The sequence below is a fragment of the Ranitomeya variabilis genome, chromosome 1, assembly GCF_051348905.1.
Source record: "Ranitomeya variabilis isolate aRanVar5 chromosome 1, aRanVar5.hap1, whole genome shotgun sequence".
Classification (NCBI taxonomy): Eukaryota; Metazoa; Chordata; class Amphibia; order Anura; family Dendrobatidae; genus Ranitomeya; species Ranitomeya variabilis.
Genome location: NC_135232.1, coordinates 135,904,956 through 135,924,946, shown reverse-complemented (window position 1 = coordinate 135,924,946; position 19,991 = coordinate 135,904,956). Strand labels below are relative to the sequence as shown.

The 19,991-nt window shown below is 53.3% G+C and overlaps 1 long non-coding RNA gene across 1 annotated transcript in view; it reads left to right on the top strand.

The window, feature by feature from the left end:
* Positions 1-19,231, top strand: part of LOC143793779 (uncharacterized) — a 71,898-nt gene extending 52,667 nt beyond the window's left edge. The window contains exons 2-3 of the long non-coding RNA XR_013220258.1: positions 18,989-19,046; positions 19,173-19,231. This is a non-coding gene — a long non-coding RNA (uncharacterized LOC143793779). The remainder of the gene's footprint in view (positions 1-18,988; positions 19,047-19,172) is intronic.
* Positions 19,232-19,991: the final 760 nt, after the last annotated feature.

Genomic DNA, 19,991 nt, shown 5'->3' with positions numbered 1-19,991 from the left:
TAGCTATTAAATTAAAGGGATAAATCGCGGAAAAAATTGGCGTGGGCTCCCGCGCAATTTTCTCCGCCAGAGTGGTAAAGCCAGTGACTGAGGGCAGATATTAATAGCCTAGAGAGGGTCCATGGTTATTGGCCCCCGGCTACAAACATCTGCCCCCAGCCACCCCAGAAAAGGCACATCTGGAAGATGCACCTATTCTGGCACTTGGCCACTCTCTTCCCACTCCCGTGTAGCGGTGGCTGGTGGGATATGGGGTAATGAAGGGTTAATGTCACCTTGCTATTGTAAGGTGACATTAAGCCAGATTAATAATGGAGAGGCGTCAATTATGACACCTATCCATTATTAATCCAATAGTACGAAATGGTTAATAAAACACACACACATTATTACAAAGTACTTTAATGAAATAAAGACACAGGGTGTTGTAATATTTTATTATACTTTTAATCCAGCTGAAGACCCTCATTCTGTAAAAAAGTAAAAATAAAAAATCAACAATATCCCATACCTTCCGATGATCAGTCACGTCCCACGATGTAAATCCATCTGAAGGGGTTAAATCATTTTACAGCCAGGAGCTGTGCTAATGCAGTGCTTGTGGCTGTAAAACCCCAGGGAATGAATGGAGTGCAGGGGAATGTCTTGTAGTTACCTTGAGTCGCAGTGATGCGCCCCTTGCTGAATGTCCTCATATGAACTCGAACCTGGGAAAAGTTCCCACGCTCGAGTTCATATGAGGACATCCAGTAGGGGGCGCATCACCGTGACTCAAGGTAACTACAGGATATTCCTCTGCACTCCATTAATTCCCCGGGGTTTTACAGCCACGAGCACTGCATTAGCACAGCTCCTGGCTGTAAAATGATTTAACACCTTCACATGGATTTACATTAGCACAGCTCCTGGCTGTAAAATGATTTAACACCTTCAGATGGATTTACATCTAGGGACGTGACTGATCATCGGAAGGTATGGGATATTGTTGATTTTTTATTTTTACTTTTTTACAGAACGAGGGTCTTCAGTTGGATTAAGAGAATAATAAAATATTACAACACCCTGTGTCTTTATTTCATTAAAGTACTTTGTAATAATGTGTGTGTGTGTGTTTTATTAACCATTTCGTACTATTGGATTAATAATGAATAGGTGTCATAATTGACACCTCACCATTATTAATCTGGATTAATATCACCTTACAATAGCAAGGTGACATTAACCCTTCATTACCCCATATCCCACCACTACACAGGAGTGGGAAGAGAGTGGCCAAGTGCCAGAATAGGCGCATCTTCCAGATGTGCCTTTTCTGGGGTGGCTGGGGCAGATGTTTGTAGCCAGGGGGGGCCAATAACCATGGACCCTCTCTAGGCTATTAATATCTGCCCTCAGTCACTGGCTTTACCACTCGGCGGAAAAAATTGCGCGGGAGCCCACGCCAATTTTTTCCGCGATTTAACCCTTTAATTTAATAGCTAGAGCCCCCAAATTTGACACACAGACACTTCTTACATTAGTGAAGAGGAATATGTAATAAAAGAAGGGATATGAGATGGTTTACTGTATGTAAACCATGTCTCATATCCTGTCGGGTTTGTGAAGGAGAGAGAAAAAGCCGGCGATTGAATTAGAGGCTTTTATGCTATCTAGCGCTGCAATAATTATAAATATACATATATAGGTGTCCCACTGACATATATATATATATATATATATGTATATATACACATTCTATGTGTATATATCTACTCTATTCTAACCTGTCAGTGTGATTTTACTGTACACCGCGCTGAATTACCTGCTTTTCAAAGGACACCGGTGCGTAAAAATCGGACAGAACTCGCATGGTGCGAGTGCTGTGCGATTTTTTTCTCGCACCCATTGACTTGCATTGGCGAGTCTCATCCGAGAATCGCAGCAATACACAGCATGCTGCGATTTTTTTCTCAGTCCGATTTCGGCTGAGAAAAAAATCGCAAATGAAAAGACACCTATTGAATAACATTGGTCCGAGTGCAATCCGATTTTTTATCGGATTGCACTCGTCCGTTTTCCTCGCAAGTGGAAATGAGCCCCAAGAGGAAAAAACGGATGGATTGAGACTGACAGCAAAAGACTGATGTGTGAAAGGGGCCTAAAAGACTACCACTCCCATTTTCTATGTTCTTAGATGCTGCAGTAGTTCACCACAGCTTATTGCAGGCCTTTCTGTCCCTCTTTCTAATGATGAGCTGTGTTCTCTAACCTCCTTTACCCAGGATGAAAAACTTTAAAATGTTAGCTGCTTTCTTTGATGCAACTGATTTACTGCGATATGTAATCTGATGTAAAAGCAACAAGGTATTATGGGGAAGCCAGCGCTTTCCTCAGAATTGAGTGATTCCATAATTTTTTTCCCTATGCTTGGTTAAATAAAGTAAGTAGTACTGACTACCATATTTTTTGTTCTAGATTTCTTTTAGTGCTTCTCAAAGCCAGAAAGTTGCCATTTGAAATGACTTTAGTTTTGTGCTATGTCTGTGATCTGCCTTTTTTCCACAAAATTAAACAACTGAATGAACATCCTCCAAGGCCGGTGATTCCATAATTTTTGCCAGGGGGTGTATCAATTAAAATTGATAGTCGCATTATCAAATCATTTAATTTTGATAAAGCAATTGTTTTGATAATGTTACTATCAATTAAATAGCTATTACTATTTTGTGGCTGTACGGCACAATGATTTTGATAGTGACATATTATGTATGTCGCTATGAAATGCGATATGTCACTCACTATTCAATACTTGTCCATTATTACAGTATATGATGATGTAATGCTTAATATTATATGATAGTGTATCTCCCCAATATTACATGATAGTGTAATTCTCAATATTATATGATAGTGTAATTCTCAATATTATAGGATAGTGTATTTCCCCAATATTACAGTATATGATAGTGTATTTCTCAATTCTGAGTGTTCAAATCATAATAATATTCACCACTACCCGATATGTAGAATTCCAGAGGCATGTTGTCTGACAGGGCTGCAATAGGTTGAACTTCTACAAAGAAAGATTTCTCAATAATGTGTCAGCGGAATGAAAAAAAAAATTTCAGTTCAGATTTTGTGCACGCCACAGAGCCATCATGTACGAAAGCCATGATTAGAAGATGTCTTCCACAGAGCATCTTACTCTTTTCTGGCTTGGCCATCTCTTGGAAACGCTTTTATTCATGATCATAGGTGTCTGTGAATAGCGCGCACAGCTTTTTCTTTTCTGTTGCTTTTTACCTACATAAAGTATGCCAGAACCTTCACGTGGAGTGTTGTTTATCCTATTCATAACTGCTGTGGAGACGGTAGTGACAACGTCTTTAGCTTTGTTTTTGACAGCTGTCTTCACATGCGGTATGACTAATTCTAGGCCTTTTCTGAAAACTGGTATGGATCACTGAAATGAACCCCTAAAGATACCTGAGAGCCCTGACCCATACATGAATGGTGTCCCCTGGAAACCCTTGAAGCCATGACCAGATTGAGCAATATAATAGTGGGCATAAATGGTGGGATCCCCATTCACCCGGTGAGACAACATTATTGTATCAATTCCACCGTGGTCTAAAATGTAATCGCACAAATCTTTTTCCGTACTTGAATTTAACAGGTGTCCCCTGGTCTGATAAAATAGAAATTGTCAAGGAATAAAAATGTTGCATAAAGCTACGTAATCGGGTTTTGCATACTGAAGGTTGATAACTTCGCCGCTCTTACCGGCTACCTGTACTGTGCGCAGCAGTTGGACATAGCTGTCCCCCACAAGTTGATGCTGTATGATATCTGAGTACACAAATAGTTTATATAAGCCAGCTTTTACATCAGCATAAGTATTCTCTCTCTCTCTAGCAAATGAGTATCTACAAAAGCCTCGCTATAGGGCTCGAGCTCTAAAATATGTGCCAATTTCTGTCCTGGGGCAAATTGTATCATCTGTGAATCTGGTAGAGTAACAACCGGTCTCAGTTCATAATACCACAGTTTGATAAATTCATTGCCGGTGATTTTCAAATTATTAATGCGCAACTTAATGGCTCTTATGAGATTATTGAGGATTGAATAAAAGCCGTACTTTCCATAATATTCGTGCATCACGATCCCGCACTTACCAATAAAAAAACACTACCCTCATCCTGTTCAAGGTGTTCCAAATATGTGGGTATTGAATTTCTGTGAGTGCTACCTCAAAGAAAGATGAACAGGCTTTTCTGATTTAGTTGTGTAAGATTATTATTATTATACATTTTTATAACACAATTTATTCCATGGCGCTTTACATGGGAAAGGGGCAGATATAGACAAGCACAATATGCCTGAGCAAAACAAGGCACACACAAGTACAGAAGGAGAAAGGACCCTGCCCGCGAGGGCTCACAGTCTGCAGGGGATGGGTGAGGATACACTAGGAGAGGGTAGAGCTGGTCGTGCGGCGGTTCAGCAGACTAAGGATCACTGCAGGTTGTAGGCTTGTCGGAAGAGGTGGGTCTTCAGGTTCTTTTTGAAGGTTTCTTTGGTAGGCGAGAGCCTGATGAAAATTGTATTCGCAGGGTAGATTTTTGCTGACGCATTACACAGTAATGTTATATAAAATTATTTGTGTTCCATGTTATATGTCTGCAAGCTGGGAAGTCTGAATCCAACTGCTACATTTTGAGGGGTAGCTGCGCCATTTGACAAAAAAAAGTCTTACTCCTGATACACTTGGTTCTTATTTCAGTTCTGTAGATATGATTCTCATCCATCTATATTTTTTGTATTTCTTCATTATAAAACGATCCCTCAACAGCATCCCCGCTCAAGTCAGCTATTTTATAATTTTTGAAATTTGTTGTTTATGGCAATAATGACAAAAATCTCATTCTTGTATGTTTGTTCATAACCCTTGGTGAATGTCCCTTTATATCGTGAGATGATCGCCGATTATTAAAGATGGTTTAACACGCTTATTAGCCATGTTAGAGCTGTACATTTTTCTCCAGATTTCTAGTGTATTATACTTTGTCACATCAGCTGGCATGCAGAGAATTGTATTAGGGCTCATACTCACATGCGAGAAACTCGGATGAGTCTCGCACGTCAATACCCGGCACTGCAACCGTCACTCAGTAACGGAGCATGCGGCTGCATGTATTTGTATGCGGCCGCACGCTCTGATCTGAGTGCCGGGTGCAGTGCCGGGTATTGACGTGTGAGACTCATCTGAGTTTTTTGCATGTGAGTATGAGACCTTATGGTAAGTGATTGTAGCTATACATCAGATCAGGTAAAATAACAATGATGTACCTATAGGTATTGTTTGGTGAGATAGTGCCACATTCATCTTTTTAGTGTGCATTTAAACCACTCCACCAGAGTCGATTTTACAATATTGTTAGTAAAAAAAGTATGTATTTTACGCGATTTACAAACATGCTTCATGCTACTATTCACAAATTCACGGTCACGATCTGTCTGTAATTTCTGCTGTATACGCTGATCATTCTCAGCGAGCAATAGATGTGCCGCTCTTGTTTGTTAAGGCCACAAACCAAGCAAATTTTGTCAACGCATCAATAACTGATAGGATATATTTGATACTGTAATTTTCTCTAGAATATTCTATATTCTATCAAGCTGATAAGATCTGCCTGCCATTGGCTTTCAATATCCGATACCATGATCTTGTATATGGTAAAACATTTTCTCACAGGTTTAAGGAGGGTATATGCATCTTAAATAGAGAGCCACGTAATCAAATCATGCCTTTTAATTCCTTGGGTTTTTTCTTCCCTGTACAAGCTGTTAATCCCACCTAGCGATCCAGCCAAATGCGAGTTGAAATATTGATTCTGTAATATTTTATCACAGCTTATCAGAGTCATGATTAAATAGTAAGAAATGACCGAGGTTGTAGCAACGTTCTCTTGTTTTTTACCAAAAATGTAGTCATATAAAATGAAATTAAAATTGTAATTTGCTTGCAGTCATCAGAAATGTCATGGTATTACAGCTATAAAAGTATAAAAAAAATCATGAGCTAGCACACCAGCTACCATGTGGAGGGCATGTAAAGGAGGGGGTGTGTTTGAGGGTGTGAACAGGAGTTATTTCCTTGTAAAACTCCTTAAATATAGCAGGAGGCTTACCACTCAATACAGTTCAAAAACAGCCAACTCGCTGTTTACTGCAAATAACCTGACCAAGAGCATTTCACAGATCTTGAAAACAGACCACTAAAATTGAGTATTTACTACCTGAAATTTTTATTTCACTTACATTATCTATAATATAACGGTGGGAGCGTCTTTATAGACTGCGCAAGCATGACGCACCGCGCCTGCGCAGTCTGGACCAGAGTGACGCAGCCGAACTTACTTATTCCCCCCCAATGTACCGGCCATGGGGGCTCCACACACCCGCGTATCCCCCATAATATAGCGGCCATGGGGGCTCCACACACACCTGTATCCCCCTAATATACCGGCCATGAGGGCTCCGTGCTCTGCAGCTCCAGTCAGGTTAGCTGTAGAGCCCAGCGGAGCTCCAGGACCTTCGATGATGTCACCACCAGCATGTGACCAGTGACACGAGTGGGCGGAGTCAGCCCTCGCTGTGCTGACTGCAGGGGTGCTGTATCCATTACAGTATAGCCAGAGCCGCACTCAGGCAGTAAGTACAGCCGCCCGCACTCAGCACAGCCACGCACAGCCGCCCGCACTCAGCACCGCCACGCACAGCTGCCCGCACTCAGCATAGCCATGAACAGCCACCCGCACTCAGCACAACCACGCACAGCCGCCCGCACTCAGCACAGCCACGCACAGCCGCCCGCACTCAGCACAGCCACGCACAGCCGCCTGCACTCAGCACAGCCGCCTGCACTCAGCACAGCCGCCCGCACTCAGCACAGCCACACACAGCTGCCCGCACTCAGCACAGCCACGCACAGCCGCCCACACTCAGCACAGCCACACACAGCTGCCCGCACTCAGCACAGCAATGCACAGCCGCCCGCACTCAGCACAGCCACGCACAGCCGCCCGCACTCAGCACAGCCACGCACAGCCGCCTGCACTCAGCACAGCCACCCGCATTCAGCACCACCCCACACAGCCGCCCGCACTCAGCACAGCCTCACGCAGCCGCCTGCACTCAGCACAGCCACCCGCACTCAGCACAGCTGCCCGCACTCAGCACAGCCGCCCGCACTCAGCACAGCCGCCCGCACTCAGCACAGCCGCCCGCACTCAGCACAGCCGCCCGCACACAGCACAGCCGCCCGCACTCAGCACAGCCACCCGCACTCAGCACAGCCACCCGCACTCAGCACAGCCGCCCGCACTCAGCACAGCCACGCACAGCCTCCCGCACTCAGCACAGCCACGCACAGCCGCCCGCACTCAGCACAGCCACGCACAGCCGCCCGCACTCAGCACAGCCGCCCGCACTCAGTATAGTCGCCTGCACTCAGCACAGCCACCCTCACTCAGCACAGCCACCCACACTCAGCACAGCCGCCCGCACTCAGCACAGCCACCCGCACTCAGCACAGCTGCCTGCACTCAGCACAGCCACGCACAGCCGCCCGCACTCAGCACAGCCGCTCATACTCAGCACAGCCATGCACAGCCACCCGCACTCAGCACAGCCACGCACAGCCGCCCGCACTCAGCACAACCACTCACACTCAGCACAGCCATGCACAGCTGCCCGCACTCAGCACAGCCACGCACAGCCGCCCGCACTCAGCACAGCCACGCACAGCTGCCTACACTCAGCACAGCCATGCACAGCCACCCGCACTCAGCACAGCCATGCACAGCCGCCCGCACTCAGCACAGCCACGCACAGCCACCCACACTCAGCACAGCCGCCCGCACTCAGCACAGCCGCCCGCACTCAGCACAGCCACGCACAGCCGCCCACACTCAGCATAGCCATGAACAGCCACCCGCACTCAGCACAACCACGCACAGCCGCCCGCACTCAGCACAGCCACGCACAGCCGCCCGCACTCAGCACAGCCACGCACAGCCGCCTGCACTCAGCACAGCCGCCCGCACTCAGCACAGCCACACACAGCTGCCGCACTCAGCACAGCCACGCACAGCTGACCGCACTCAGCACAGCCACACACAGCTGCCCGCACTCAGCACAGCCACGCACAGCCGCCCGCACTCAGCACAGCCGCGCACAGCCGCCCGCACTCAGCACAGCCACCCGCATTCAGCACCACCCCGCAAAGCCGCCCGCACTCAGCACAGCCACGCGCAGCTGCCCGCACTCAGCACAGCCGCCCGCACTCAGCACAGCTGCCCGCACTCAGCACAGCCGCCCGTACTCAGCACAGCCACGCACAGCCGCCCGCACTCAGCACAGCCGCCTGCACTCAGCACAGCAACGCACAGCCGCCCGCACTCAGCACAGCCGCCCGCACTCAGTATAGTCGCCTGCACTCAGCACAGCCACCCTCACTCAGCACAGCCACCCACACTCAGCACAGCCGCCCGCACTCAGCACAGCCATCCGCACTCAGCACAGCCGCCTGCACTCAGCACAGCCACGCACAGCTGCCTGCACTCAGCACAGCCACGCACAGCCGCCTACACTCAGCACAGCCATGCACAGCCGCCCGCACTCAGCACAGCCACGCACAGCCACCCGCACTCAGCACAGCTGCCCGCACTCAGCACAGCCGCCCGCACTCAGCACAGCCACGCACAGCCGCCCGCACTCAGCATAGCCATGAACAGCCACCCGCACTCAGCACAACCACGCACAGCCGCCCGCACTCAGCACAGCCACGCACAGCCGTCCGCACTCAGCACAACCACGCACAGCCGCCTGCACTCAGCACAGCCACGCACAGCCACCCACACTCAGCACAGCTGACCGCACTCAGCACAGCCACACACAGCTGCCCGCACTCAGCACAGCCACGCACAGCCACCCACACTCAGCACAGCTGACCGCACTCAGCACAGCCACACACAGCTGCCCACACTCAGCACAGCAATGCAAAGCCGCCCGCACTCAGCACAGCCGCGCACACCCGCCCGAACTCAGCACAGCCACCCGCATTCAGCACCACCCCGCACAGCCGCCCGCACTCAGCACAGCCGCCCGCACTCGGCACAGCCACCCACATTCAGCACCACCCTGCGCAGCCGCCCGCACTCAGCACAGCCGCCCGCACTCAGCACAGCCGCCTGCACTCAGCACAGCCGCCCGCACTCAGCACAGACGCCCGCACTCAGCACAGCCGCCCGCACTCAGCACAGCTGCCCGCACACAGCACAGCCGCCCGCACTCAGCACAGCCGCCCGCACTCAGCACAGCCGCCCGCACTCAGCACAGCCACCCGCACTCAGCACAGCCGCCCGCACTCAGCACAGCCACGCACAGCCGCCCGCACTCAGCACAGCCACGCACAGCCGCCCGCACTCATCACAGCCACCCGCACTCAGCACAGCCACGCACAGCCGCCCACACTCAGCACAGCCGCCCACACTCAGTATAGTTGCCTGCACTCAGCACAGTCACCTGCACTCAGCACAGCCACCCTCACTCAGCACAGCCACCCACACTCAGCACAGCCGCCCGCACTCAGCACACCACCCGCACTCAGCACAGCCGCCTGCACTCAGCACAGCCACGCACAGCTGACCGCACTCAGCACAGCCGCTCGCACTCAGCACAGCCACGCACAGCCACCCGCACTCAGCACAGCCACGCACAGCCGCCCGCACTCAGCACAACCACTCACACTCAGCACAGCCACGCACAGCCGCCTGCACTCAGCACAGCCACACACAGCTGACCGCACTCAGCACAGCCATGCACAGCCGCCCGCACTCAGTACAGCCACCCGCACTCAGCACAGCCGCCCGCAATCAGTACAGCCACCCGCACTCAGCAAAGCCGCCCGCACTCAGCAGAGTCACGCACAGCCGCCTGCACTCAGCACAGCCACGCACAGCCGCCCGCACTCAGCACAGCCGCCCGCACTCAGCACAGCCGCCCGCACTCAGCACAGCCGCCTGCACTCAGCAAAGCCGCCTGCACTCAGCACAGCAGCCCACACTGAGCACAGCCACGCACAGCCGCCCGCACTCAGCACAGCCACCTGCACTCAGCACAGCCGCCCGCACTCAGCACAGCCGCCCGCACTCAGCACAGCCGCCCGCACTCAGCACAGCCGCCCACACTCAGCACAGCCGCCCGCACTCAGCACAGCCACGAACAGCCGCCTACACTCAGCACAGCCACGCACAGCCACCCGCACTCAGCACAGTCACGCACAGCCACCCGCACTCAGCACAGCCACGCACAGCCACCGGCACTCAGCACAGCCGCCCGCATTCAGCACAGCCGCCCGCACTCAGCACAGCCACGCACAGCCGCCCGCACTCAGCACAGCAATGCACAGCCGCCCGCACTCAGCACAGCCATGCACAGCCGCCCGCACTCAGCACAGCCGCGCACAGCTGCCCGCACTCAGCACAGCCACCCGCATTCAGCACCACCCCGCACAGCCGCCCGCACTCAGCACAGCCACGCGCAGCCGCCTGCACTCAGCACAGCCGCCCGCACTCAGCACAGCCGCCTGCACTCAGCACAGCTGCCCGCACTCAGCACAGCCGCCCGCACTCAGCACAGCCGCCCGCACTCAGCACAGCCGCCCACACTCAGCACAGCTGCCCGCACACAGCACAGCCGCCCGCACTCAGCACAGCCGCCCGCACACAGCACAGCCGCCCGCACTCAGCACAGCCACCCGCACTCAGCACAGCCACCCGCTGTTATGATCCTTAGTGGCTGAGGATCACAAATAGACCAGCAAGTGAATAAACTAAGGACAAGCTCTAGGGAGATGGTAACTGGACTGATCGCAAATCTGAACCTATCCAACACAACTAGAGGTAGCCGGTGAACGTGCCCAAAAAATTCCTAGACATCTCGAGCCAGCCTGAGGTACTAGCTACCCCTAAAGAGAAAGAAAGACCTCGCTTGCCTCCAGAGAAATAATCCCCAAAGATATAGAAGCCCCCAACAAATACCAACGGTGAAGTAAGAAGAAGGCACATACGTAGGGATGAAATCAGATTCAGCAAAAGAGGCCCACTAGTACTAGAAAGCAGAAAATAGAGCAGGGGTCTATGCGATCAATAAAAAACCCTTACAAAATATCCATCCTGAGATTTCAAGAACCCACGCACCAACTAAAGGTGTGTGGGGAGAAACTCAGTCCACTAGAGCATCCAGCAAGCGAGGGAATCACATTTTAGCAAGCTGGACAAGAAAACATGATAAACACTGCTGATCAAAAAATGAGCAAACAAAACTTAGCTTGTCCTGGATGGACTGGGAGCAAGGTAGTCAGAAGGAATCTGAGTAGCACTGATTACATCGACAGCCGGCAACAAGTGGAAGTAAAACAGAGCTATATAGGAACCTCCCAGAGGATAACGAACCAGATGATAGCCAGAGACCAGCAGGATAACAAACAAAGCCACCAGGGGGAGCCCAAAGCAAAAGTCACACTATACCACCAGTGACCACAAGAGGGAGCCTGAAAACAGAGTTCACAACAACCCGCACTCAGCACAGCCGCCCGCACTCAGCACAGCCACGCACAGCCGCCCGCACTCAGCACAGCCACGCACAGCCGCCGGCACTCAGCACAGCCGCCCGCACTCAGCACAGCCACGCACAGCCGCCCGCAGTCAGCACAGCCGCCCGCACTCAGTATAGTCGCCTGCACTCAGCACAGCCGCCTGCACTCAGCACAGCCACCCTCACTCAGCACAGCCACACACTCAGCACAGCCGCCCGCACTCAGCACAGCCACGCACAGCCACCCGCACTCAGCACAGCCGCCTGCACTCAGCACAGCCACGCACAGCTGCCCGCACTCAGCACAGCCGCTCGCACTCAGCACAGCCACGCACAGCCACCCGCACTCAGCACAGCCACGCACAGCCGCCCGCACTCAGCACAGCCGCGCACAGCCGCCCGCACTCAGCACAGCCACCCGCATTCAGCACCACCCCGCAAAGCCGCCCGCACTCAGCACAGCCACGCGCAGCTGCCCGCACTCAGCACAGCCGCCCGCACTCAGCACAGCTGCCCGCACTCAGCACAGCCGCCCGCACTCAGCACAGCCGCCCGTACTCAGCACAGCCACGCACAGCCGCCCGCACTCAGCACAGCCGCCTGCACTCAGCACAGCAACGCACAGCCGCCCGCACTCAGCACAGCCGCCCGCACTCAGTATAGTCGCCTGCACTCAGCACAGCCACCCTCACTCAGCACAGCCACCCACACTCAGCACAGCCGCCCGCACTCAGCACAGCCACCCGCACTCAGCACAGCCGCCTGCACTCAGCACAGCCACGCACAGCTGCCCGCACTCAGCACAGCCGCTCGTACTCAGCACAGTCATGTACAGCCACCCGCACTCAGCACAACCACTCACACTCAGCACAGCCACGCACAGCCGCCCGCACTCAGCACAACCACTCACACTCAGCACAGCCACGCACAGCTGCCCGCACTCAGCACAGCCACGCACAGCTGACCGCACTCAGCACAGCCGCCCGCATTCAGCACAGCTGCCTGCACTCAGCACAGCCACGCACAGCCGCCTACACTCAGCACAGCCATGCACAGCCGCCCGCACTCAGCACAGCCACGCACAGCCACCCGCACTCAGCACAGCTGCCCGCACTCAGCACAGCCGCCCGCACTCAGCACAGCCACGCACAGCCGCCCGCACTCAGCATAGCCATGAACAGCCACCCGCACTCAGCACAACCACGCACAGCCGCCCGCACTCAGCACAGCCACGCACAGCCGTCCGCACTCAGCACAACCACGCACAGCCGCCTGCACTCAGCACAGCCACGCACAGCCACCCACACTCAGCACAGCTGACCGCACTCAGCACAGCCACACACAGCTGCCCGCACTCAGCACAGCCACGCACAGCCACCCACACTCAGCACAGCTGACCGCACTCAGCACAGCCACACACAGCTGCCCACACTCAGCACAGCAATGCACAGCCGCCCGCACTCAGCACAGCCGCGCACACCCGCCTGAACTCAGCACAGCCACCCGCATTCAGCACCACCCCGCACAGCCGCCCGCACTCAGCACAGCCGCCCGCACTCAGCACAGCCACCCACATTCAGCACCACCCTGCGCAGCCGCCCGCACTCAGCACAGCAGCCCGCACTCAGCACAGCCGCCTGCACTCAGCACAGCCGCCCGCACTCAGCACAGACGCCCGCACTCAGCACAGCCGCCCGCACTCAGCACAGCTGCCCGCACACAGCACAGCCGCCCGCACTCAGCACAGCCGTCCGCACTCAGCACAGCCGCCCGCACTCAGCACAGCCACCCGCACTCAGCACAGCCGCCCGCACTCAGCACAGCCACGCACAGCCGCCCGCACTCAGCACAGCCACGCACAGCCGCCCGCACTCAGCACAGCCGCCCGCACTCAGCACAGCCGTCCGCACTCAGCACAGCCGCCCGCACTCAGCACAGCCGTCCGCACTCAGCACAGCCGCCCGCACTCAGCACAGCCACCCGCACTCAGCACAGCCGCCCGCACTCAGCACAGCCACGCACAGCCGCCCGCACTCAGCACAGCCACGCACAGCCGCCCGCACTCAGCACAGCCACCCGCACTCAGCACAGCCACGCACAGCCGCCCACACTCAGCACAGCCGCCCACACTCAGTATAGTTGCCTGCACTCAGCACAGTCACCTGCACTCAGCACAGCCACCCTCACTCAGCACAGCCACCCACACTCAGCACAGCCGCCCGCACTCAGCACACCACCCGCACTCAGCACAGCCGCCTGCACTCAGCACAGCCACGCACAGCTGACCGCACTCAGCACAGCCGCTCGCACTCAGCACAGCCACGCACAGCCACCCGCACTCAGCACAGCCACGCACAGCCGCCCGCACTCAGCACAACCACTCACACTCAGCACAGCCACGCACAGCCGCCTGCACTCAGCACAGCCACACACAGCTGACCGCACTCAGCACAGCCATGCACAGCCGCCCGCACTCAGTACAGCCACCCGCACTCAGCACAGCCGCCCGCAATCAGTACAGCCACCCGCACTCAGCACAGCCGCCCGCACTCAGCAGAGTCACGCACAGCCGCCTGCACTCAGCACAGCCACGCACAGCCGCCCGCACTCAGCACAGCCGCCCGCACTCAGCACAGCCGCCCGCACTCAGCACAGCCGCCCGCACTCAGCACAGCCGCCTGCACTCAGCACAGCCGCCTGCACTCAGCACAGCAGCCCACACTGAGCACAGCCACGCACAGCCGCCCGCACTCAGCACAGCCACCTGCACTCAGCACAGCCGCCCGCACTCAGCACAGCCGCCCGCACTCAGCACAGCCGCCCGCACTCAGCACAGCCGCCCGCACTCAGCACAGCCGCCCGCACTCAGCACAGCCACGCACAGCCGCCTACACTCAGCACAGCCACGCACAGCCACCCGCACTCAGCACAGTCACGCACAGCCACCCGCACTCAGCACAGCCACGCACAGCCACCGGCACTCAGCACAGCCGCCCGCATTCAGCACAGCCGCCCGCACTCAGCACAGCCACGCACAGCCGCCCGCACTCAGCACAGCAATGCACAGCCGCCCGCACTCAGCACAGCCACACTCAGCTGCCCGCACTCAGCACAGCAATGCACAGCCGCCCGCACTCAGCACAGCCATGCACAGCCGCCCGCACTCAGCACAGCCGCGCACAGCTGCCCGCACTCAGCACAGCCACCCGCATTCAGCACCACCCCGCACAGCCGCCCGCACTCAGCACAGCCACGCGCAGCCGCCTGCACTCAGCACAGCCGCCCGCACTCAGCACAGCCGCCTGCACTCAGCACAGCTGCCCGCACTCAGCACAGCCGCCCGCACTCAGCACAGCCGCCCGCACTCAGCACAGCCGCCCGCACTCAGCTCAGCCGCCCACACTCAGCACAGCTGCCCGCACACAGCACAGCCGCCCGCACTCAGCACAGCCGCCCGCACACAGCACAGCCGCCCGCACTCAGCACAGCCACCCGCACTCAGCACAGCCACCCGCTGTTATGATCCTTAGTGGCTGAGGATCACAAATAGACCAGCAAGTGAATAAACTAAGGACAAGCTCTAGGGAGATGGTAACTGGACTGATCGCAAATCTGAACCTATCCAACACAACTAGAGGTAGCCGGTGAACGTGCCCAAAAAATTCCTAGACATCTCGAGCCAGCCTGAGGTACTAGCTACCCCTAAAGAGAAAGAAAGACCTCGCTTGCCTCCAGAGAAATAATCCCCAAAGATATAGAAGCCCCCAACAAATACCAACGGTGAAGTAAGAAGAAGGCACATACGTAGGGATGAAATCAGATTCATCAAAAGAGGCCCACTAGTACTAGAAAGCAGAAAATAGAGCAGGGGTCTATGCAATCAATAAAAAACCCTTACAAAATATCCATCCTGAGATTTCAAGAACCCACGCACCAACTAAAGGTGTGTGGGGAGAAACTCAGTCCACTAGAGCATCCAGCAAGCGAGGGAATCACATTTTAGCAAGCTGGACAAGAAAACATGATAAACACTGCTGATCAAAAAATGAGCAAACAAAACTTAGCTTGTCCTGGATGGACTGGGAGCAAGGTAGTCAGAAGGAATCTGAGTAGCACTGATTACATCGACAGCCGGCAACAAGTGGAAGTAAAACAGAGCTATATAGGAACCTCCCAGAGGATAACGAACCAGATGATAGCCAGAGACCAGCAGGATAACAAACAAAGCCACCAGGGGGAGCCCAAAGCAAAAGTCACACTATACCACCAGTGACCACAAGAGGGAGCCTGAAAACAGAGTTCACAACAACCCGCACTCAGCACAGCCGCCCGCACTCAGCACAGCCACGCACAGCCGCCCGCACTCAGCACAGCCACGCACAGCCGCCGGCACTCAGCACAGCCGCCCGCACTCAGCACAGCCACGCACAGCCGCCCGCAGTCAGCACAGCCGCCCGCACTCAGTATAGTCGCCTGCACTCAGCACAGCCGCCTGCACTCAGCACAGCCACCCTCACTCAGCACAGCCACACACTCAGCACAGCCGCCTGCACTCAGCACAGCCACGCACAGCCACCCGCACTCAGCACAGCCGCCTGCACTCAGCACAGCCACGCACAGCTGCCCGCACTCAGCACAGCCGCTCGCACTCAGCACAGCCACGCACAGCCACCCGCACTCAGCACAGCCACGCACAGCCGCCCGCACTCAGCACAACCACTCACACTCAGCACAGCCACGCACAGCTGACCGCACTCAGCACAGCCACGCACAGCCATCCGCACTCAGTACAGCCGCCCGCACTCAGCACAGCCGCCCGCACTCAGTACAGCCGCCCGCACTCAGCACAGCCGCCCGCACTCAGCACAGTCACATACAGCCGCCTGCACTCAGCACAGCCACGCACAGTCGTCCGCACTCAGCACAGCCACGCACAGCCGCCCGCACTCAGCACAGCCGCCCGCACTCAGCACAGCCGCCCGCACTCAGCACAGCCGCCTGCACTCAGCACAGCCGCCCGCACTCAGCACAGCCGCCCCCACTGAGCACAGCCACGCACAGCCGCCCGCACTCAGCACGGCCGCCTGCACTCAGCACAACCGCCTGCACTCAGCACAGCTGCCCGCACTCAGCACAGCTGCCCGCACTCAGCACAGCTGCCCACACTCAGCACAGCCGCCCGCACTCAGCACAGCCGCCCGCACTCAGCACAGCCACGCACAGCCGCCTACACTCAGCACAGCCACGCACAGCCACCCGCACTCAGCACAGCCACGCACAGCCACCCGCACTCAGCACAGCCACGCACAGCCGCCCGCACTCAGCACAGCCACCTGCACTCAGCACAGCCACCCGCACTCAGCACAGCCGCCCGCACTCAGCACAGCCGCCCGCACTCAGCACAGGCACGCACAGCCGCCCGCACTCAGCACAGCCACGCACAGCCGCCCACACTCAGCACAGCCGCCCGCACTCAGCACAGCCGCACTCGGGCAGTAGAGCCGGAGAGAGAAAAATGGGGGCAACATATGGCAGAATGGAAACAGGAACAGGCAGAATGGGTGCAGCACATTACAACAGAATGGGGGCACAGGATGGGAGCAGCACATGACAGAATGGGGGCGCAGGATGGGAACAGCACATGACAGAATGATTGCGCACGATGGGAGCAGCACGACAGAATGGGGTGCAGGATGGGAGCAGCACATGACAGAATGGGGCGCACACATGACAGGATGGGGGTGCAGGATGGGAGGACATGACAGGATGGGGGTGCAGGATAGGAGCACATGACAGGATGGGGACGCAGGATGGAGCAGCACATGATAGGATGGGGGCGCAGGATGGGAGCAGCACATGACAGAATGGGGGCACAGGATGGGAGCAGCATATGACAGAATGGGGGCGCACATGACAGGATGGGGTGCAGGATGGGAGCAGCACATGACAGGATGGGGGCGCAGGATGGGACCACATGACAGGATGGGGATGCAGGATGGAGCAGCACATGACAGGATGGGAGAGCAAGATGGGAGCAGCACATAATAATAATAATAATTTTATTTATATAGCGCCAGCATATTCCGCAGCGCTTTACAAATTATAGAGGGGAATAGTTCAAAATAGATACCAGGAGGAATGAGGGCCCTGCTCGCAAGCTTACAAACTATGAGGAAAAGGGAGACACGAGAGGTGGATGGTAACAATTGCCAGGATACCAGGATGGAGACCATATACCAATATAAATGCTCGCCACCCGGGCGTAGAACGGGTTCAATAGCTAGTTTAATATAATAATAATATACAGGGTGGGACATTTATATGGATACACCTAAATAAAATGGGAATGGTTGGTGTTATCAACTTCCTGTTTATGGCACATTATTATATGGGATGGGGAAAACTTTTCAAGATGGTTGGTGACAATGGCGGCCATTTTGAAGTTGGCCATTTAGGATCCAACTTTATTTTTTTCAATAGGAAGATGGTCATGTGACACCTCAAACTTATTGAGAATTTCAAAGACAAACAATGATGTGCTTGGTTTTAACGTAACTTTATTCTTTCATGAGTTATTTACAAGTTTATGACCACTTATAAAATGTGTTCAAAGTGCTGCTCATTGTGTTGGATTGTCAATGCAACCCTCTTTATCCAACTCTTGACACACTGATAGCAACACCGCAGAAGAAATGCCAGCACAGGCTTCCAGCATCCGTTGTTTCAGATGCTGCACATCTCGTATCTTCACAGCATAGACAATTGCCTTCAGATGACCCCAAAGATAAAAGTCTAAGGGGGTCAGATCGGGAGACCTTGGTGGCCATTCAACTGGCCCACGATAACCAATTCACTTTCCATGAAACTGTTTATGTAGTAATGCTCGGACCTGACACCCAAAATGGTAATATTAAAAATATATTATATATAATAATATGTATTATATAATAATAATATTATATAATAATGTTATGTAATAATATATTATCATAATGTAATATATATTATATTAGCATAATGTGTAATATACCGGTATATGTAATATATAATATGCAATAATATATTATAATGACAATGTGCACTAATATGTGTAACAATAATGTGTGATTATATATATATATATATATATATATATATATATATATATATATATATATATATATATATACACAATATAATAATAATAATAATGTGTAATAATATAGTAATACGTAGCGTATACTGGATATATGTAATATATAATAATATATAATTATAATTACTAGTGTTATGCGCTTAGTGGTGCGATCACTGCTAAAACAATGTAAAAGAGATGAAAAAAATTCACCTAACATTAATTTCATTTTAGATGGAAGCGCAAAATTATAAGAATCACTTTTCAGCCACATTTACGGACTTGCTATTAGGTATGCATTATGGCTTATATAAACACAACTGATATACCACATTCTGGTTAAGGATTGTTTTGTATATTATTTTATTCTTTGTTTAAGCAGAGTATATGAAATATTAAGTCACTGACAAATTTTTAGATGCTTCAAGAGACTGATACGTCAACAAATACACAGATGGCTACAAATCCAGGAAAGCCATTTCACCTGATGAAGCTGCATGGAAAGGTAACACCTCTTTGAAAGACAGTTGTGGCTCATGCGTGTTAGCAATGAAACTAAATATGTGTTCTTACACAGAAGTCATAGTGCTTCATGCCGATATGCCGGGAAACAGTCCAGTTTCAAAAGCCCCTAAAATAGCGCTACAAACAAAGAACAAGAATGGAAAAGGTTTCTGGTGTATGAAAGTTCAGTTTTGCACATCTACCAGGTGAAAATTTTGCTTCCCTCTAGCCTAATGACTATATTTTTATTCATAGATTGTAAGCTGAAGCCAAGGAATATTATATTTTCAAAAGAGAATATACCCCTGATATTGGAAAACCTCGTAGATGCAGCAAACCCAACAGAGCACTCACCTAATCCACCTCTCATGCCTGTAAGCATATAATAATAATCTAAAATTGTATATAGCGCATTACAACAGAATGGGGGCACAGGATGGGAGCAGCACATGACAGAATGGGGGCGCAGGATGGGAACAGCACATGACAGAATGATTGCGCACGATGGGAGCAGCACATGACAGAATGGGGGTGCAGGATGAGAGCAGCACATGACAGAATGGGGGCGCACACATGACAGGATGATATTCCGCAGCTCTTTACAGTTTGCACACATTATCATCACTGTCCCCGACGGGGCTCACAATCTAAATTCCCTATCAGTATCTCTTTTGAAATGTGGGAGGAAGCCCACGCAAACACGGGGAAAACATACAATCTCCTTTCAGATGTT